Source organism: Diorhabda carinulata, chromosome X (genome assembly GCF_026250575.1).
Source record: "Diorhabda carinulata isolate Delta chromosome X, icDioCari1.1, whole genome shotgun sequence".
NCBI lineage: Eukaryota > Metazoa > Arthropoda > Insecta > Coleoptera > Chrysomelidae > Diorhabda > Diorhabda carinulata.
This window is the reverse complement of record NC_079472.1, coordinates 55,009,331-55,030,380: the sequence shown is the minus strand read 5'-3', so window position 1 is coordinate 55,030,380 and position 21,050 is coordinate 55,009,331. Positions and strand designations below refer to the sequence as shown.

Genomic DNA, 21,050 nt, shown 5'->3' with positions numbered 1-21,050 from the left:
TGAATTTTAAGGGTATATCTTAAGTGAACCATTGAGAATACTTAGGACAGTGAAGTATTTTGTATATCAGGTTAAATGTAAAATGTTCGTTAATCGTGAGATTAGGTGCATTGTTTCTCCCATAAAAAAGTTGCGATGGATTGTGAATTACAGAATGTTATACTTTCCGCCAAATATATCAAAGATTTTTGTTTATTTGTATAACATGAATTATAAAAAATAAAAAATTTTGAGTTCTATGAACAATAATATATTTTAAAAAGCCAAAGTATATTGAAAAGTATAAAGAGGCGGATAATATTTAACTCGAATGATGAAGTTGTCTCAAAAACAACTTTTTTGGTGAACATACCAAATCTGATTTTACGAAGGGAAAAAATTGAAGAAACATTGAACATTGTCAACAGAAATCAAAACTCATAATAAATATATTAACCTGCCATTGAATAAAGAATTGTTCCAACATTCAATTAATAATTCAATCATTTATAGTTTACATTATTAGCAATTAAATAGAAATAAAGATACATATTTCATACAGATAAAATATTTCATATCGACATAGTATACATAAACACTCAATCCGAAAGTTCATTCCATTAAATGGACATAATCCAATTATTTCTTAAATTGATTTCAAACAACGATTAGCTATTTGTAGAACACAATTTTACGCATCTGTGAATTTGGAATCAATGATCTGTGTAAATTATCATATATACTTGTGTGATTACCTGCATATGCAGTTAATTACACAAATATAAGTAAACATTGTACATTTGTATTTATGTATGAAAGTATGGATTTGAGTAAATGGATTTTTTATATGTGTAATAGTAAACATTGTTTACGAACTGACCGCTACCTTCTCCATACTAAATTTTTCCTATCAATCATTCAGTATTACGGTTCCAATTTCTTCGCCTGTCTGCTGGGCTCCGGTTAGCTTACGAGGTGCGGTTGTTAAATAACAAGACTGGTGATATATTTTCTTTGATTATTATGTATATTTATTATCATCTTCAATATATATCCCTTTCCTATCTCTACATCACTCTATATGATGCTTCCATTGCTCGAAACAGTGCAGAAAGTCTTTTTCTATCAGTTTCTCCAGAACGTGCGCCGCTTTTTTTTTCACAGCTTCAACAGACTCAAATCTTGTTCTTTTCAATGCAGATTTGACATTAAAATTTGCCACACACATTCTTTGTCAATTTCAATCGCAAGAATACTTAGCCGATGTTTACATCGTACAAGATAACCGACTTTTTTGATATTTTCATCCGTTATTGAGGTGGAAGAGCGTGAATCATCCACAACATCTTCTCGACTATTTTGATAACGCACCTAAAAAATCGCGGATGCCACAAAAATTCCTTGCCATAGATCTGTTTGAATCAATTTTAAGTTTCAGTTGCAGTTTTAGCATGTTTCATGTGAAATTTCATAACAACTCATAGCTATACTTTTATATAGATAATAACAGCCCCTTTGGAAACAGAGACGACGGCTACTCAGGTTTGTCTACAGAAACGGTAAACACAGAGTAGGCTTCAGACTAAATATCTGACATTCGTTAACTTTTGGCGTATGTGTCTGTAGTCTCTTTATTTAATAGTCATACCTCATACAGTGAAGACGAGTGTGGTTGACAAAAAATTATATATAATTCAATCATCTGAGTTTTGCACAAATCCTAAATTTATGTTTACTTTTCTCTGTAAATCGGAAAATGCGGTGAAAGAAAGACCAACCTAGAGCAATCTGTGCCTTCATGCAACAAAAATAAACGTGAAAATATGGAGCAAAATGTAAAATAAACTAAAAGAATAGTCTTACAGGAAAGATAGCTTATACAATTAAAAAAATCATACAAATGGAACTGGATATCTCTTACTGAAATGTATTAATTACAAAAAAAATTATCTAGGACGATTGTCCAAAAAACACACAATTGACTAGTATGGTTATTTTTATTGAAAAAGTTCAAATCCTGTTAATTTCAAATAATATATGAAATTGAACCTGATAACTTCTACGGCAAAAAGGAAAATCACTCAGTTACTAAAATCCTCATGAGTCTCTAGGAACCGCTTTTCCTTTATGGCAGGTTTTCGAATTAAGTTTTTATTTGCTTGACGCCTGTATTACGGAAAAATGTCATTTAACAAAGGTTTTTCTAGTCAAACTCTCCTCTAAATCTACACTTGATAACGATATTGAAAAATTTCTATAACTTTTCCTGATCCATCTCCCTCATAAGGATGGTTTAAAAAAAGCGAAAGAGAAAGTTTTAGTTACTCTCACAAGACTTCAAATTTAACCCCACTACTAACAATAATCATTTCGCTTGATGTTTGTCCTCAATCGTAACACAAAAAGGACCCAAAATTTATCTAATGAACATCGACTGTTATTCCAATACAACGGAAACGGAGTGTAACATCACCAGGTTACTTGATTGTTGTTTCTGATAAATTGCAGTTCTATTCATAATTATAGGAAATGTTGAACAAAGCTGCAAAATAAATTCACATGAACTTGAAATCAAAATACAAATCTTCAGGAAATTAAGTTGCAAAAAAGTAGTGATGATCTTGTAACGATGTTATGTTATGTTATGAAAAGTGAGACAAAATATATAATATTGATAAACTATTAATGAACAAGGTCACGCCTTTATGATACTATTTCCATACTATTGCAAATTTCATCTTATCAGTGTTAATTAGGTAGAAGTAATGAAGTAGCCAAAACTAAGTGAAGATGTACTTGAAAGTGCAAAAAAGGAGATGTTAAGAACTATGCAAATATTTTGTCGAACACGTTACTAAGAAAGATTAGTATGTGATTTTACTTTTTGTCCAAGCTATTATCCTTACTAATATTGTAAATGTGAAAGCGTAGATGTTTGTTACGCTTCCACGCAAAAACTACAAATCATCATGAAACTACGTACACATATTCTAGGAGGTACTAGAAGTAACATTGTTCACTTTTTATTAAAAAAGAATATTTTGCACAAAGATAAAAAAAATGTGAATTATCAACATTTAAATACTATATTATCGTCGTACGATATTATCGATGGTCAAGTCAATATCTATTCAATCTATACATAAAATTCAATTGACTATAGTTTCAGCTGTTTGGATTTTTTGAGATTAGGTGCAATGGTACCTTCAGTAACTGTCGCTGAAAACGTAAAACTGTCTAAAAAATGCCTCGGAAGCGTAAATCTACATTATCTAAAAATTCGTCACGAGCCTCAGCACCAAAAAATGAAGTGGTTAAAAACATTAACACCGATATTTTAAAAGATGTGCAAGGAGAAATGAAGGAATATTTGTCGATGGATACAATTATGGATACGGAACTAAGTACTTCATATCCTGTCGAGTTTTTAAATTCCCTTAAACTGTCAGGTGTACCGTCACATAAACTTCAATTGAAACTAAATGTACCAGTAATGCTGATACACAATCTAGATACTCTTCGGCTATGTAATGGAACAAAGCTTCGTATAACAAAATTGGGGCAGAATATACTTGGTGCTACTATTTTAAAATGTGTCGGCAAGTGTTACCATACCTCGGATTCCAATTATTTCAACTGGCCTTTCTTTTCAATTTAAAAGAATTCAGTTTCCAGTCAAGCTTAGCTTTGCTGTTACTATAGACAAAGCCCAAGGGCAGACATTACAAGTAGCAGGAGTGCATTTAGAAAAGCCATGCTTCTCTCATGGCCAACTATATATAGCGTGTTCACGTGTATCAAATGCCCGGAATTTACACATATTTGCACCCAAAGAAAAAACTTATACTATAGTCGACAAAAATATTCTAGATTAATACTCAGCATTTTATCTTTTTAGTTGTTAGAATTCAAAACTATTTATTTCTATTAGAGGAAAATATATTTTAACATTTGTTATTGTATTTCAATAAAGCATGTTTTGAAACTTCATTGTATGTAGTAATTTTTAAAAATCGATTATACTAACCAAACAATAAAATAAAGTTATCATATTGATATATTTCTATTATAATGATTTCTGATACTTATTTAATGGATTCAATGCGAGCGAGGCCGCGGGTAAAAGCTAGTAAAGGAATAAACAAAATCATTATCCATGTTCAAAATAGTCTGCCTGTCTCTCTATGACTGCTTATAAAGAATTTTTAAAATTAAATTGAATTATATCCAATTAGATTGATGTTTGACGAATGTGAGACAAGAATCTCCAAGCAGCGGAATGTGATAGGCGAAGTAAGCCTACACCACCAAAACCACGCTGTTGACTAGGTATATTAAGTATTGCAGCTGACTAACCACTAATACTTAAAGCAGTTATCACATTTATTTAACAAATAGGCAACAAGTTTTCTTCGCTTCTCGCATTCCACTGCCTCAAAGGTCACGCCTTGTCCCACTTTTGTTAAAAATAAACGTAATCTTCGCTAAATTACAGCTGTACGTAATCTAAGCGTATTCTTTAGTTTTAGATCTTTCTTTTTCATTCCGGTATCACAAACGTTTTGTCTGTCCATCTGTGTCCGTCTGTCTGTAGCAGCGATTCCTCGTCACAGGAAGCATGTAGCTAGCTTGAGTTTGTTGTATTCAATTCCTATCTAGCTGTAGATGTGCCGAAACGAAAGATGTTTTTTTTTAAATTATCAGGAAAAAATTAATAAAACAAACCAAAATGTGATTTTTTCCATACAAAATCTTCCAACAACCACCATAACTGAAAATTTTTAAGAAACGTATAACATGGATTTAGTATATTCAAGAGAAGCTAGAACAAATGCAAACACAACAATCGATGAAGTCTATGTGAAATTAAGTTCTTTGAACATCGTATCCGGAACGACGAAGGTTGGAAATAAGCATTGAAAAATAAAATTAGTGTTTTTTGGTTGGAAAATACAAACTGATATATCAGTTTCATTAATTAGTGAAGATTTTGGTCTAAAATTATTTGTTTTACATAAAAACTGGAATCTAACCATGGATTTAACATACGTGCTTCAGCCGAGTATAACCAACTATTATTCACTATTAAATAAATAGATATGTCTGTAAAGTCTGATATAAATCTATAACAAAGTAACTTATACTTAACATATCATTTTGAAATATATTTGTTGACTGCTTTGCCGCAATAATTGCGACACTATTTTTTTCATAAGTAACAAAGTTTGAAGATTAAATGGACATGAACGGTGAACACACTACCCCTTTTCATTCAAAATTTCCCATAGAATACTTATCACAGATGAGTCATTTTATTAAGAAAGAAATTATTTCCATAGGGCTGAAAAGTTTGTCTGCAATTATATCAACGGAAAAATTATAAACTTTGAAACAATTTCTCTTCGTGTATGTCTCAAATCATTTTTTAAAACGAAAGCAGTCAATTAACTGTATCCCATTTTGTTCTGACACAAAAACTTTACGATGATGGAGTAAGTCACCGTTTCGTAACAATAGTTCGACATAAAATGGAGAGATTGTTAACTGTTGGCATCGGTGGCGGGAGAATAAGAGTGGAGTGCGTTAAAAGGCTAACGATCTCTGCCTAGAGAACCATCAGTCGCAGTCACCCTTCACTTTCGAGCGTAAAAGCCCTTAATATAACTGTGAACCATACTCCACTTTACTTTATACTCGCGGAGTGCCCTTTGAGAAATGTTCCTCGTGTTAATCCACGAAGCGTCAATGATGATATGAGACTATATTAAAATATTTTGTGGTTTTTAATTGTTATCATATAATATATATTTTTTAAATTGGTTCATGATTTTGGAAAAAAATAAATAATATATAAATAAAGTAATCGTCAGTGATTATTAAACAATGTAGAAAATTCAAATAGAATAATTTATTAAGCCAGTTACAGAATATATATTTTAAATAAGTGAAAAAGTCGTCGCACTCTCGGCGACGCATTTTTTACCATTAACTATCAGTAAATATTAAAAAAATTGTCGAGATTATGGAATAGGTAACGGTGAATTTATGAAAAAACACCTTATCAATTGGAAGATTATTTTATTTCTATTAGAGTTTCTGCGGTATGTCCTTACGATGTTAAGGATCAGAGAGAACTAACTACCTTCTATCCATATTATAGATTTTATATTTAAACTTATACCTGGTTTCATGACCTGTAGTTCGAAAGCCTTTTTTTCTTTATTTTAGGAAAAACCAAAATATATTCTTTAATAAGGTGAAAAATGTATTTAATAGATGCTGTAAAACAGAAAACTTTACTATATTAACATTATAAAAATATATCTTAAAAGAGTAGGATTTTTACGTTCAACATTCCCACAAAAATTTCTATTCATAAATGGGAATTTCCATGAAAAATATAACATGAAAAATAAAACAAGAAATATATCAATAATTTCTTTAATAATTTCTTCCTCATTATTTCTTGACAATTCTTATAGTTGGTGCATGAAATGATAAATATCATTCATATCAGTCTTGTAAGCACTTAATTTTGCAAAGGAATGGGAAAAATCACATCTTGGTTAATTTAATTATTTTTTTCCTAATAATGTCGCAGACAGAGAAAAGAGACAGCAAATAAAAAATAATGATAACAATATTATGCGGGCGAGCTGGCTGATCCGGGGAGACGTACAGCGTTGTCACTTTAGGGACCCGGTATCGAATAGAAAGTATCGATGCTGTACTCATGAGTAGTATCGAATGAAAAGTATCGTACTCATAAATGTATCGAAACAAAAGTATCGATACTTCAAAGTATCGATTACTTTTCTTGGAGCCTAATGACGTACGCGTCAGAACATTAATATCTGTCAGTAAATAAAAAGGTTTTGGCACACAATAATAAATAGATTATAATAATAAGACGACTGAGACTTTACAAATTTTGAACTTTATGGAAAAAGAACTATGAATTTAGGCACACATCAAAGTAATGTTTTAGAATAGAAAGTTCAAAACGATTGGACTAGATGACGTTGCCATAAACATGCATGGCCGTAACCGTAAGGTCGCAAGTTTCAAGTTAATTTCTGATATTTATTCGATACGATACCTGTTGAAAAGTACTCATTGAGTAAAAGTATCGAATGCAAAGTATCGAGTACAAAAATATCTGTATCGAAAGGTAAGATACGCGATACCACAAAGTATCGATACTTTTTTCGTGTCTCTACGTCACATTGGTACTTTTGTAACAAGGAGAACTGGTTTGAAGACAAACACTCTGTGAATTTATATCAAACATTATTAGAAATCAAAATATCGTCGAAAGCTAAATGTATGTGGTTCGGTGTGAAACAAATTCGTTTTTGGGGATGGAGTCAGCAAGGAATATAATTGTGCATGTTTTTTCAATTTTACTTAAATATAAATCCGGGCTTTATATATCAGGTTACATCTTAAAATCTTAAAGCTGTATGGCCAGAATAATCTGAGATGTCTGATTGAGTGACGTTCACTAAAATTTTTCGATCTCTCCTCACTTTTTTCCAACGGTATCCTAATTTTTTGTACAAGTTTTTAAGAGTTGGTTCGGTTTTCTCAGTTATGTGATAATCAAGAATCGTTTGTCTAAGCCGAGTTTTTTCAAAGCGGTCCAGTGATATTTTGGTTTTCCTTTTGAGGGGTTGAAAATGAATTTACTTTTCAATCATCCACCATTTTACTTTTTTAGATATACGAAGTACGGTGCATCGGCTTTTCCGCAGTTTTTTGTGTTCAAAAACTTGAGAATAGAAAACAAAATTTTGATGTTTTTGTGAAACTTATTGCATGCTTACAAAAAAATAATTTCAACAAGGATTTAAATACATTAGCCTCAAGCCCCAAGTCTTAAATAGGATAAGCAATAAAAAAATATTACCGTCTACAATGAGACCTATAATAAATATTCCAAGGTTTTAACAGAAGGAGATTGAAACATAATTAACTTTACCAAGAAAATATACAAAATCATGACGGCGGCAAAAGAGCCTCAGCAATGCAAATTGGTAATAATTAGTCAAATTTCTCTGATTTTAATTTATTGAATATGAAATGAGGAAACGCATAAAGAAAACTACCGCAATATCTGGAAGTTTCCTATCAAAATATACGAAGATCTGAGTGATGTTTGTAAAGAATATTCAAAACAAGTGAAAAACCAGATATGACAAAGGAAGAGAGAGTTGTCAAATAATCAGATGGATGTGTGACAAATGGAGAAGAATCAACGTATTGATAAAATATTTCAAACAGAATATTCAAGATAAAAAGAGATAAAAAACTGCGGTTGAAAACCCACCAAACGTCTACCAAAACGAGACAGTACAGAAAGCCCATGGAGGGTCATACATATTTGAGATATAAAATATTTTACAAATTTATGATGTTTCTTATTACTGAACGAGGACTTTTCTTGGATATCCAAAGTGTAAAATTTTCTCTATCATGGTAAAATATCTGAATAGCTTGGAATGAGAATATGCTGATACAAAAAGGTAAAAACGGCTTTAATGAACCGTCGCACATCCTTTAAGAGATATTTTAAAGTAAAGTAAGGGAGTATTAACCCAAGTAATAAATAAGGTGAATCTTTAGTGAAAAAAATTATTAAAAATACTTGTATAGGCTTTCACTATTTTTTTTTTATTTTATCTTAAACACAAAATTGTAAATTTCAACTTCAATATACGAGTTTGTAGCCTCTATCGTTAGGGAAAGAAAATCTAAAAATATGTTCTTAATATGGAGCCTGTAACAGCGTTTCAAATGAAGGACATTCAAAAAACATATAGAGGAGAATCTTCGTGAAAAATATTACGAAATAAGGAAATAATTTTGGATTTATGACAAAAAGTCACATAGACATAATTGTGGGCAAAGCGATTTGCTACAAAATATGTCGGCACAAACTTTTTGTGAGATTGATAGTATCCGAGATATCGCGAAAAACGTGTTTTCGCTTTTACCAAGATGACGGCCGGGGACAAGGGACGCAACCCCACAAACTTAGGGTTAAGCTTGTATTGACCCTCCTACATTTCCCATAAAATTACGTGCTCTAAAAAATTTTAAATGAAATTGTAAAATTTCAATGGACTAATAGCTTTACTTAGTCGAATCCATGTTATTTTATACATTAATAAGAAAACAGTTTCCGGTATAAAAAATTCGAACATTTTGTTAGAATTTCCATATAAAAGATAACACGCATGTATATTATCTACAGTCTTATACACAAGCTTCATTTATTTGACATGTGGATTTTTTCAGTTATCTATATATGCATTCCATGGTACACCATAAAGGATTTAAAGCTTGGCGTGAATTAATAAGGACGATGGATAACGACGCAGGGATACGATTCCCTACTTGATGGATGGACTGGCTTTTGTTCGGTATTGTTGTATGCTGACGTTTGTAAATGAAATTGATGCCTATTATTAGAATTCTCATTTAATGTTGACAAAAATAGTAATCCAGTTTTGGTAGATTAGGCAGGAGTCAGTCAATATTCCACTAACATTCTTGAGAGAATGATTATGAAATGAAAATAGCCTCTGTAATTGTGCAGTAATCAGTTTTTCATATGTTCTTGATTAATTTAATTCAAATTTAACATCATAACATCTCCAGTAGTTATCAATATATGTTAAGTATATTCAATCTAACCGAACTGTTGGCTAAAAGTCAAAGAAGGAGTGGGTTCTTCGAAATTATAGTTAATATAATAACACGGGAAAATTTTTGGCAGGCATACAAGTCTTCTATAACTTAAACTCCTCCAGAAATATTAGGCAATTAGCTATAATTCCTTGGTTTTATTAATTTAAGGCTTTCAACAGTATCAAAACTAAAGCAATTGCTTGAATTCCACATTCGATAACTAATTGTTATATTCCCAACAAACCTTATTGGCTAGCGTATAATAGCTGCATTGCTTTAGCTCTCTAAAAAAATGATAAATATATAATTGTAATAAGAATAATATCTGAACTTTTCCTATAACCTTGCCGAAATGTACACAAACTTGTCCTTTATAGTTTTTTCATGACCTACGGTGACTCAAGTTATAGTACCGACTGAATTAAACAATGGCGTGATTAACTTGAGAACTTCGCTGCATTCAGTCCAGCGCAATGTGAAATACGTTGATAAGATGTCGAGTGAATAGCTTTTTTGCGATTTGAACTTAGTGGTGATATTCTATAATAACAGGTGGCACAATAGAACGTGCATTTATTAAGTATAAGCTAAAAAAATAAATACATAAGGTATTATTGAAATAAAAGAGGACCCTCTAAACGCGGATGCAGATTTGTGAAAACTCTTGTCAATAAATCTGAGGTGATTGCTGCCATTTCCTGGCGAATATTTTCCTTTAGCTGACTGATGTCCCTCGGATTGTTCATATAAATTGTATGTTTGAGATGTCTCCACAAAAAAAAATCAAGAGGCGTCAAGTCAGGGCTACGTGGGGGCCAAAGGATATCATTGGAAATTAGTCTTGCAGGAAACACCTGTCTCACCGCCGCCGTAGAGTCATTTGATGTGTGACAGGTCGCTCCTTCTTATTGGAACCAAGTTCTCGTATTCGCTATTCTTGATCTTGCAAGTTCTGAAGTCAAATATCCCTCTAACATCGCAACATAGCGATCGGTGTTTATTCAAAGAAGAAAGTGCCAATAATTCCTTTGCTTGAGATTGCTGCCCATACCTTTACTTTCGGAAAATGTATTGGTTTTTGATGTTTAATTTTTTTCGGTTCAATAATGACAATTTTGTCGGTTTACGAACTCATTTAAATGAAAATGAGCCTCATCTGAAAAACCTTGCTCCAAAGTCGTTATCTTTTGATTCCTGTGTTAACTGGAGCTAATAAGGATGCAGTTTAAGATCCAACTTGAAAATTCGCTGTAAACTTGGTTGCTACAAATTTAAAGCCGATCGCTTCCGAGTAGCCACATGCGGATTTTCTCGTACCGCTCCTTCACCTTATCAATATTGTCTGTGGTCCTAGATGTTCTTGGACGATCTTTTGCTGGTGGTTTAATCGTGGAACCGATCTCTTTAAAACGCTTAACCCATATTTTAATTACATTTGCTCTCGGAGCGTCATTAATGTGTCTTAATCTATATTCTGAACGATACAGTCGCCTTGTCAAGACGTATGAACGGCCGTTCTCCTCAAACGTGCGATTCTCTCAAGAAACTAACAGGTTTGAAGCTATTTGAAAAATGCAAACATTTACAGTTGTATTTCAATCTAATAAAAACATGACAAAGAAAATTTTCTTCCAAGATTCTTCCTTTCAAGAGGGAAACTCCTAACCATATTGTGGCATGCCAAGTGTATAATTTCAGTGAATATCTTGCATATTGAAGTCGAATTCGTGGTAAATCAGTGGTTTGTAGATGTTGAACAATCATTCTTCAGAGCATTAGAATTTTTCATTGCTAAATGGGTCAAAGGCAAACTCGGTAATTCACTTAATTTTCGTCAAATTATAATTGATTATCATATGAATTTAACGAAATTTGTTGTAATATACTGTCTATATGACTTTCCGGAAGTTATAATCTGTAGATGAACTATCAGCTAATTGTGGGTCATAACCTAGGACGAGATTAAGATCACAGTTTCCGAACGTCGTGTCTAATATTCGGTGGAAATTTCAAATTTAAAACATTATCTACTGGAAATTTTGATTTCTATTATATTTCTATGAGTTAGTTGTACTCTTCTGTTATATCTATTCAGTTGTATTATAATTTCTAGATGTTTAATAATTGTTTTTGAGCATTTATTAACGATTCACCTCCTCACACGGATCTTGCACTAAAGTTTGATAGTAACAAGCTACTTTTATATTGAAATACCGAAAAGTTTGAAAACCTCAGTAACGTATCAGTGACGCTGCTTATGAGAATTAATAGTAGACAGACATTCAATGACAATTAATAATTGATATGGTTCTAAAAAACATAGGCAAATTGATCTACCCGTCATCAGATGCTTTTACCTACTGGTCCACCAGGGTATAAAGGAATCTGCCATATGAAGATGGTCCTAGAAGGACGCGGCCGAAAAAAATGAAACACAAAAATTTTGGAAGGAAATATATTCTGGTACATTGTCTTGATAAAATGACACTTTTTTTTTAGCCAAATGCAACTGTTTTTCTTGATTTCTTCGTTCAAACGTTGCAAAAAGTTCGTATATTTCTTGCCGTTGATAGTTTCTCATTTTTAAAGATAGTTAATGAAAATAATTCCACGTACATCCTAAAAACGCCTGCAAATGGAACGGTTGACCCTTTGCAGTCCTTTGTTTTGATTTTTCTTTTGTTTCGGGTGTGAAGTAATGGACCCACGTTTTAACCATGGTTATGAAACATTACAAAAATACGGCTTCATTTCTATAAAACATTGTCAAACACTCGATAAAAACATCTTCAAAACTCTGTTTGTGGCACTCATCTGGCGCACAGCTCCCTCATTTCTAAATTTTCAGTTAATATGCGACATACCGCACTTCTGAAAATGCCAACTCTGTCTGCTAACTCGCGCACTTTCAGTCGACAATTATCCAGTACCGGTTTGTGGACTTTCTTCTGGAATCGTCACCTCATTTGGTCCACCACTCTGTTGCTGGTCTTTGCAGGCCGTACGGTCTACTCGTTTAAACTCTACTACCCAATATTTTATTGTTTATATTGAAGGATAAAACTCACTAAGAGTAGCATCTAAATCAGTTTTTATATTGGTTGAGCTAATGCCTTTCAAATAAAATTCAAATCACTTAACGATGACCATTTTTCCATGCACAAATTCAGTGGAAACGTTCACTATTGATAGCTGCCAAACAAATACTAGACAACGTAGCGTCTTTAACTTTGTAACGTATGCTGTATAGATTATATACTTTCTAATACATTAGTATTTTTCGAGCAACTATCGCCATCTCTATGTCAGGCCATGTACTTCTAGACACATTCTCGTATGACTACGACTCGATTCGATCAGTTTCCGAGCAACAATGAACGTGATCCGTGTTAGTTTCAGATCAAGATTGGGTTAACCCAATCATAGTTTCCGGGAAGTCCTCATGTCATTATTTGCATTTTGTATTCCAGATGTACTGGGCTTCAAATGAATCCCTTTCTAATTATGTGCATCACTCTGTATATTCCCTATTTAAAATCGACATTGCATTACTCCAAAATCTAACCAATACTCTCAAATAATTGACTGGATTCTTTTCAACTTTCAAAAGTATATATATTTTAGAATATCACTCGTACAAATTTCCAATTAAAATTTCCATAAATGGAACAAAAATAGGTCAACAATAAAAACAAGACAGTATCTGGAGCCAAGCTTGGAAATTATCCACTTTTAATTACTGAATCGTATGAAAAAAGCCATTTAGTTAAAAATATTTTCCAGCACTTGAAACAGATCCATAAAAAGTCGTCGTAGGGAAAAAAGTTCGTCTCGTTGCGGTATTTTTTCACACATGCGTGAATCTTGATTAGCAGTCAGCTGTTAATATTTAAAAAGGATATTACAATTACAAAGGATGGCAAAGGGTGAAGGATCTTGATATCGCCTCGTGCCCTTTAGAAAGACATCGTTCCGCAATTCAGCGTTGATCTGCGATAACATTGTTTGAGCGCTTCCCTTCAGGATACGGATTAAAAATAACAATTGGATGAATTTATAGCAAGAGGTTTCATGTCAATAGAGAATACATAATGATATTTCATAATACAGTCCGTGGTTTAATAAACAGGAAACAAGTTTTATTACCAAATATCTTTTTATTCGTCAAGATATTTTTCTTCTAAAATGATGTCGATGATCACCAATTTTTTTATTCCACTTCAATAAAACTTCTATTTGAGAAAGGTTTAAGTTATTTTAAGGACCTGAATTCGCTTATTAATGAATATATTCCGTCGGATTCAATTGGAAGATTTACTTATCCATTCTATTGTAATTGTATGCATTTAGATATCGAATGAAATTGATTTGGAATGTCCTAAAATCAATGACCACAGTTGATAACTACATAATTTCGTCACGATTACACACTCAAACTTTACCTTGTACTTCCACTAGCACACAGAGGAACGCAATGTCAACGCAAATTTAGACATGACGTTTAGATACTAATCTAACAAAACGAGAGGAGAAGAATGAAGAAGAAGCTGAAGTAATTAAAGAGCGAATGTAGGAATAGTTAGCGCAGATCAAGGCAAGGCAAGGTTTTTGATGAATTAGGGTATTATGAAAATTACCAGTTTTATTGGCTTGTACCTAGTGGTTTTTGAAGTTCTGTCCAGAGACCCATTGTGATACCCTTCTGGTAAAAAGAAATGAAAGTCTCTTGGTGAAACAGGCAGTTTCCAATATTTTCAACACTAACAAAGAAAATAAATAATCTGAATGAAAATATAACTAAATTTGTAAAATTTGTGACGAAAGTTTTTCGGTAAGTTTTGTTAAGTAATATACTTAATAAATGGGGTTAATCACGTTTATTCCTTGATACTTCCTAAAAAGATATTCCTGGTCGGAGATTGTTAGATTTTTCAGAAAAGCAAGTAGATTCATACACGGTTTTTTGTCGAGAATAATTTACCAACCGTATACAAAATCCTATTCAAAATTAAGAACAATAGAGGCTTGCCAAAAACCAGAAGGGACTTCCTGTACTACATTGAAGAATTAAGAATTTGATTCGAAGAATGAAAGTTATTCATGGAAACCGGACAACGTGTAACGAAAGCAAATTGGATACGAGAAAAAAGTTATCTTGGTTTCTACTGGTTATCTTCCAGCGATTCTTCCATCGATTTCTAGATCATCTGTCACTTCAAAATTTCATAGTTTGGATCTATAAAAATAGTAAACTTTGAGCATAATCGTTATTTACATCTACCTAACTAATTTTCAAATGTATTTTGTAACATGCCATTCGGATGCTACGTTTTTATTCAAACATTTTGATAATTCCTTTGTTCACTTATTGTGGTTCAGTAGTCATTTCTACTTTAATTCAGTTTTCGAAAAAATTGATTTGTTATCGACTTCCCACTCCATTCAAAAAAAAAGAAATGTATTCTAAATCGTCCTTTACCTATTTAATCGTCCTCTACCTATTTAAACTCAAGTGTTCAAATCGAAGTAAATTTCAGTGAATTTGTGGTGATATTATTATTCATATTCGCTGCTAAAGTTTATTTTAGTTTAAGATTTTTTGCTTGAAAAAAAAAAAAAGAAATTAATATAGGTAACTGGAATTTTTATGAGGACTGAAGCTAAGTTGAAAAGATATTTGGAAATAGTACTTTTCTCACTCGTGTGTTTGCTTACATACTTGTGAGAAAATTTGAACTTTTCCTATTTGTTGCACACTATACTACAAGTGCACAAATTGAAAGAATAAAAATAATGGAACTTAATTTTTATTTCTATGATTAGTAAAACCAAAATAATACTAAAGTGTCCTTTCAACTGTTAAATAATATTATTTACAATTGTAGTTAAATATGAAATTTTTACAATTTTGTATAGTTAAACCCGGAACGTTATTTCTTTTTATCAAATTTTCTGTTATGTTAATTTTAGATGTTGAGGGTTGATAGTTCTTATACGGTGTATTTTCTGTCACCATTTCTGTAAAGGGTTCGAGTGGTTTTTCAATGGAGTTTTTATGGTGATGATTTTATTAGCAGCGTTAATTTTATTTTTAATGGACACTTCGATAAAGTTAATATTGCCCTCCTGCATTTACTTAAATTGTAGCCAAAGAACGTCTGAAGCAGTGACCTGCGTATAGGTGGGGGTTTTCTAATTTAAAAAAAAAATCCAATTGTCTTAGCCAACTACTTGGCTAGTACATTTTCCGTGTTGGTAATTTTAGAAGAAACCTTTAAATGGCAAATCAATCAGCATAAATCTCATAAAATTCTCCCGTTAGAGTTAACGTTCTTGGTTTTTTTGTTTTCGTGTTATCTAATTTCACAAGTGAAGCTGAATTTAAATCATCTAAATTATCGATTCGTAGCTTCCACAACTCCTCTCTACGACATGCCCCTACTACGCTAATAGAATTTTTAATAATTATTCAATTCTATTTATCTACTGAAAAACCCACTAATTAGAAAAATCTTTGAAGTAGATATTCCTTGTCTGGAGCTTCGTTTAAAAATCTCCGTAATTGGTCTGCTGTCAATATGTGTGTTTTTTGGGAACGTCGGACTTTCTTTTTAAAAATGAACGTACTTCGCAACATTGAATATTGTAAACAAAGTGTAAACGCCTTTAGTTAATTTAAAACTACCTTAAGAATTTAAAAAATCTGACGGTTATGTCAACTATTTAAATTTGACAATAGCCAACTAAGTTTTCGTCAATTTTTGTTGATTCTCCATATAAATGTATGTGGTGTGGACAAAGTGCCGTGAGAAATGATATTTCTCACAGTGTGAGCAATATGTAGTTTTGAAATTATATTAGCTATGAGAAATACGTCACTTTTCATAACAGTTGTAGAAAAACACAATTCTGACTTGTATCTCACATTTAACGTTGTTGTTTATCGCTCGTAGGGATACAAATAACATAAGTGAGTAAGTGAATATAATAGTTCATTGACATGACCCTCAAAATTGTTATTAACACAAAGTTTATTCATACTAGTACGGTCCGTGAGTTCTTAGCCTAAGATAGAAGGGAAAGTCATAACAAAAACTGTCATTATTTTTCAATATTTTCTTCTTTGATTTCCACACACCTCAAAGAACGTTTGTCTAAAGCTTCGATGCCACTATAAATACATGATGGATCTTTAGAGTTAATATAACGCCTGTTCAATTTCATCGTCGCTGTTAAATAGTTCTCTCCTCAACTCGATCTTTGGCTTTGCGAACAATAAAAAAATAGTCAGACGGGGCGAGATCAGGGCTATATGTTAGATGTTCAATTTCTGTAAAGTCACATTCGTGAATAATAGCCTTGGAAAACGAAGCATTGTGGACTGGAGCATTGTAATGAAGCAAGCTTTTATATCGGCTGATTTGTTTGCGCCTTTTCGCGACAATTCTTTGTCACAGCTGCCTTAGTAATTCAGAGTAATATGAAGTTTTCACGGTTGTATTTGATTCTTTGAAGTAAATCAAAAGGATACCCTCGCAATCCCAAAATATTGTACTCTCCACTTTTTTGGGGCTATTCGTGACCATTGCGTTTTTTGACAAGGGTCCTTCTTTCCGATGCCAAACAATGGAAATTCTTTTGGATGTCGGATCATGGCAAAAATCATAGTTTCCTCATCTCGCAGCTAACCTACAGAAATCACTCGCAGCATTCCACTCGACGTTATTTTTGCAGTGCACTAATTTTTGTCATATTTAAATGCTCAAATAGGATCCACAGAACACTTGTTGCCAATGTTTGCTGAAATTTCATAGGTTTTCAGGCTCTGGTCACTATTTAATGTTTTCCGGACTAGTCACTGTCAGAGGACCACCCGCACGTGGATCATCTTCTTATTATTATCGTCATCAGCAAAATAACTTTTGATTTTTAATTGTTGAAAAAGATGAATACAAGTCAAAGCCTACACTCTGGTTGTGATATGTGTTGGTGTTAATTTTTCTTTAGGCAAAAAAAGCGCGAAGCTCAGTTTGAGAACAATTTTACTGATTAATCGTTCGAGTTCTACTATAATGAAACAAATCAAAGCAGTAAGTTGAAACTTTAAATTAAGCTTTTTGAGACTAACGCACGCATAAAGATTTTTGCTAAGGCATATGAGGCCAAGGACCCATGGATTGCACTACATTTCTTCAATATTACAAATAAAAGTTACAGAAAACCATCTGGCATTTCAAATTTCAAGTATTTTTTCAACTAGCTGCTAATATTCACTACAAATTCTCTATTACTTCTCAAAGGCGGTTCAACTTGGCGTAAAACGATCCCTTGAAATCGGTACGAAGATCGGCACAAGGAAGGCTCAGAAATAGATGAATTAATCCAATGAGCAAACAACTGAAGCCGCTATCGCCGAATTCAAGTTTAGAGTACACACTCATAACTCAAGGTTTTAGGTTCGGAGCTTTTCAGGATTATGAAATGAAACGATTCATTATAACAGCAATGTTGCCACGATTTCTATGTATCTTTTCCAGAAATAAATGGAATGAATTTATGTAAATTCTATGTCAACTTATAGGAACATTCATAACCTTTTAAACATAAAAACAGCAGTGATTTATTAGAATAATGGTAGGCGGACTATAACACCACGATATTCAGTCTGCATTGATACCATATGTGTTAAAAGTAAAAGATCAGAAAATTAGTTTCTCATGAATGGTGAATTTCTATTATAAAAATATGTTAATAAAGATTGATAGTCATGAACTAAAAAAGTTAGACTGATACTTTCCTTGAACTTATCAGTTTATTCATTGAAATCATCCAAAATATGATATTTCGGAATTCCTTTTTGCCATCAATTCATTATTTGTCAAAAATACCTCCCCATCAAACCATTTTTTCAAGTTTATGAATAAAAAGAAATAGTTAGTTGGTTAGTTAAATTTCCTTTCTTTTAAATCATCAATGAAGATCACATATAGTGAGCTGACATTCATTGCGGATGATAACCTTCCTTTCAGGCTGTGTGTGAATCACTCAACTTTGAGTTTTCTTTGTTCGCGCACTGACAGCTTCTTACTCGCTTCCCTCACTATCATGTTCCACTCCTTTGTATTGTTTCCTTGATCTGGTAATTTATTAACCTTTTTAAGTGTCTTCCATCGGTCTTGACTGGTCTCAGTATCTTTCTTAAGATCTCTGACTTTTCAAAATTGATATCCTCTCAGAATGATCACCTCTTCATTATTTGTCCTTCCCTTGATTACCAACATGTACTTTGTATTTTGAATATTCACCTCCAGCCCCTGCATCAACTGCACTTTAAGTTTCCCAAGGCTTCTCTTATCCCTTGCCAGTTTATCAGCATATCTGACTATTTGCTTACTATCTTTTGCATCTTTATCTCATCTATTACTCCGTCTACTGCGATAACACCTCTTTCCATTGGAATGATCTTTGTCAGCTCAGCCTTAAAAAAAGCTTTCCGGTTTATGAAGCAGCCTTTAGAAGAAAAATAATTATGGACATACAAACATCCTTCAGGAAATGTGCAAAATAGGAGGAGGAAGAATAATAGATCTATTAACTCACACCACAAAAGCGAAAAGGATGAAAATAAACATTTCTCATGAGAGACGAATCTTTACAGAAAGCTGGGTAATAAGAAATTGAAAAGGATCCGATGTTGTTTACAATGAAACTAAATATCCAGAAGTCGTACAGAACTGGATGTAATATCTTTTATTCAAAAATCTACGTAATAAAGAAAGTTGCCAGACTGTTGAAGAAGCGTGGTGGATCAAACAGAAACACAAAAATTTGCATAGACAGCCTTACATACATAACAGGTATCTGGACACTATGAAATGGGAAGGAACTCTAAGCAAATATGATTAGGGATGTTGTGAGATAATGCCTAAGAGACAGTGCTACCACCGATGGAATTGTTGAATAAAATCGGAATATATATTCAAACAGAAGTGATTACATGATATCCAGAGTAATTTGGGCAAGGATCAATGGATAGAAAGCACAAAATACGATAAAGAAGACACTTTCGAGTATATGCTATGCCGATGCCCTGCTATGACGAGGAAATGACGACAAATGCTAGGGATATGACATAATAACGAAAAATCAAATTTCATTATTCATCAAATTTTATTTTGGGTTGAAAATGCTTAAAAAGTTATGGAAGGAAAAGATGTCGGAGGGTAGCTAGGTAGTTAATTAAATTTAAGTAATTGTGGAGAATGAAGGTCTTCAAGTCAACCAGGACCAATTTAGATCGAGGTTGCCTGTACTAACCTAACCTAACTTATTAGACAGCTCTACAGTGGATAAATTCAATTTAATTTATTCCCAGAGTTTGTTTCAATAAATTTTCATAACTACTATGGTTAAACATTTGCTTTGCATGTGAGTAGGCTTAAGAGGTGAAACTTCGGAGTATGGCTCATAGAGAAAACTAAGTAATAAAGAACTATTGATATTTTATAGATATCAAGATATTCAATCCATCATATGCAAGCACAAATAATAATATTGTTGGGATATTTAAGCAGAATGGTAGTAGAGACATGTCAATAGAGAGGAGCGAAATGCGAGAGGGCAAACTAAGAAAGGAATTGTTATAAATAGTCACAACGGAAGACTGAAGAAATTGAGAAGAATAGCTACTAATAAGACGTATAAAATGGAATGGGTAATAATTTTAACTCTTAATTAGGTAACGGTGGTAGTATAAAATGGAAAGCTAAATACTGCTAAAAACCAAATCAATTGGTAAATGAAAAGTTTATGCGTTCAAAATCTGTTTTACGAATGTTTGGTTTTTATTGTGTACAATAACAAGAATAGATAGCAATTCGCGAATGATTCTGCTACAAAAGTAGTGAAAAAAAAAATTCAGCTAACACTGTTTTTCGCTTCAATAGAATATATATTCAATATGTCTAATATTAGTGGAGGAGAATTTCTATTTTTTTGTTGGATTTAGGAAGGAAAGGCAGAAAGATAATAGACAGAAAACAGTGAGATCATCTCCTTGATTTTCCCATCTCCTTTTTTATTCTCAGATTAAAGCACTTTTATCACAATCTCTAGCACTTGAAATTTGCGTACTTTTGAACGACTTTCAAATAATGCTGACCAGTCATAATTGAGTTATTTTTACACGGCCAAAGAACAAAAGCTCGCAGTAGCATTTATAAATGTCCATTTATTTGTTTTTAAGTTCGTTACCGATGCTTTTGAAGGAGATGCAAGTTTTAATGACAAAAGCATTATGAGTAATATCATTAGAGTAGAATTCAAGTGAACGTAATTAACATTTTAATTCAATTTGCTATTTTCCCCAAGCATGAATG

At 32.6% G+C, this 21,050-nt stretch overlaps 1 protein-coding gene across 1 annotated transcript in view; it reads right to left on the bottom strand.

Annotated features, from left to right (window-relative positions):
- Positions 1 to 21,050, bottom strand: part of LOC130902027 (opioid-binding protein/cell adhesion molecule-like) — a 312,350-nt gene that overhangs the window by 213,911 nt on the left and 77,389 nt on the right. The window lies entirely within an intron of this gene.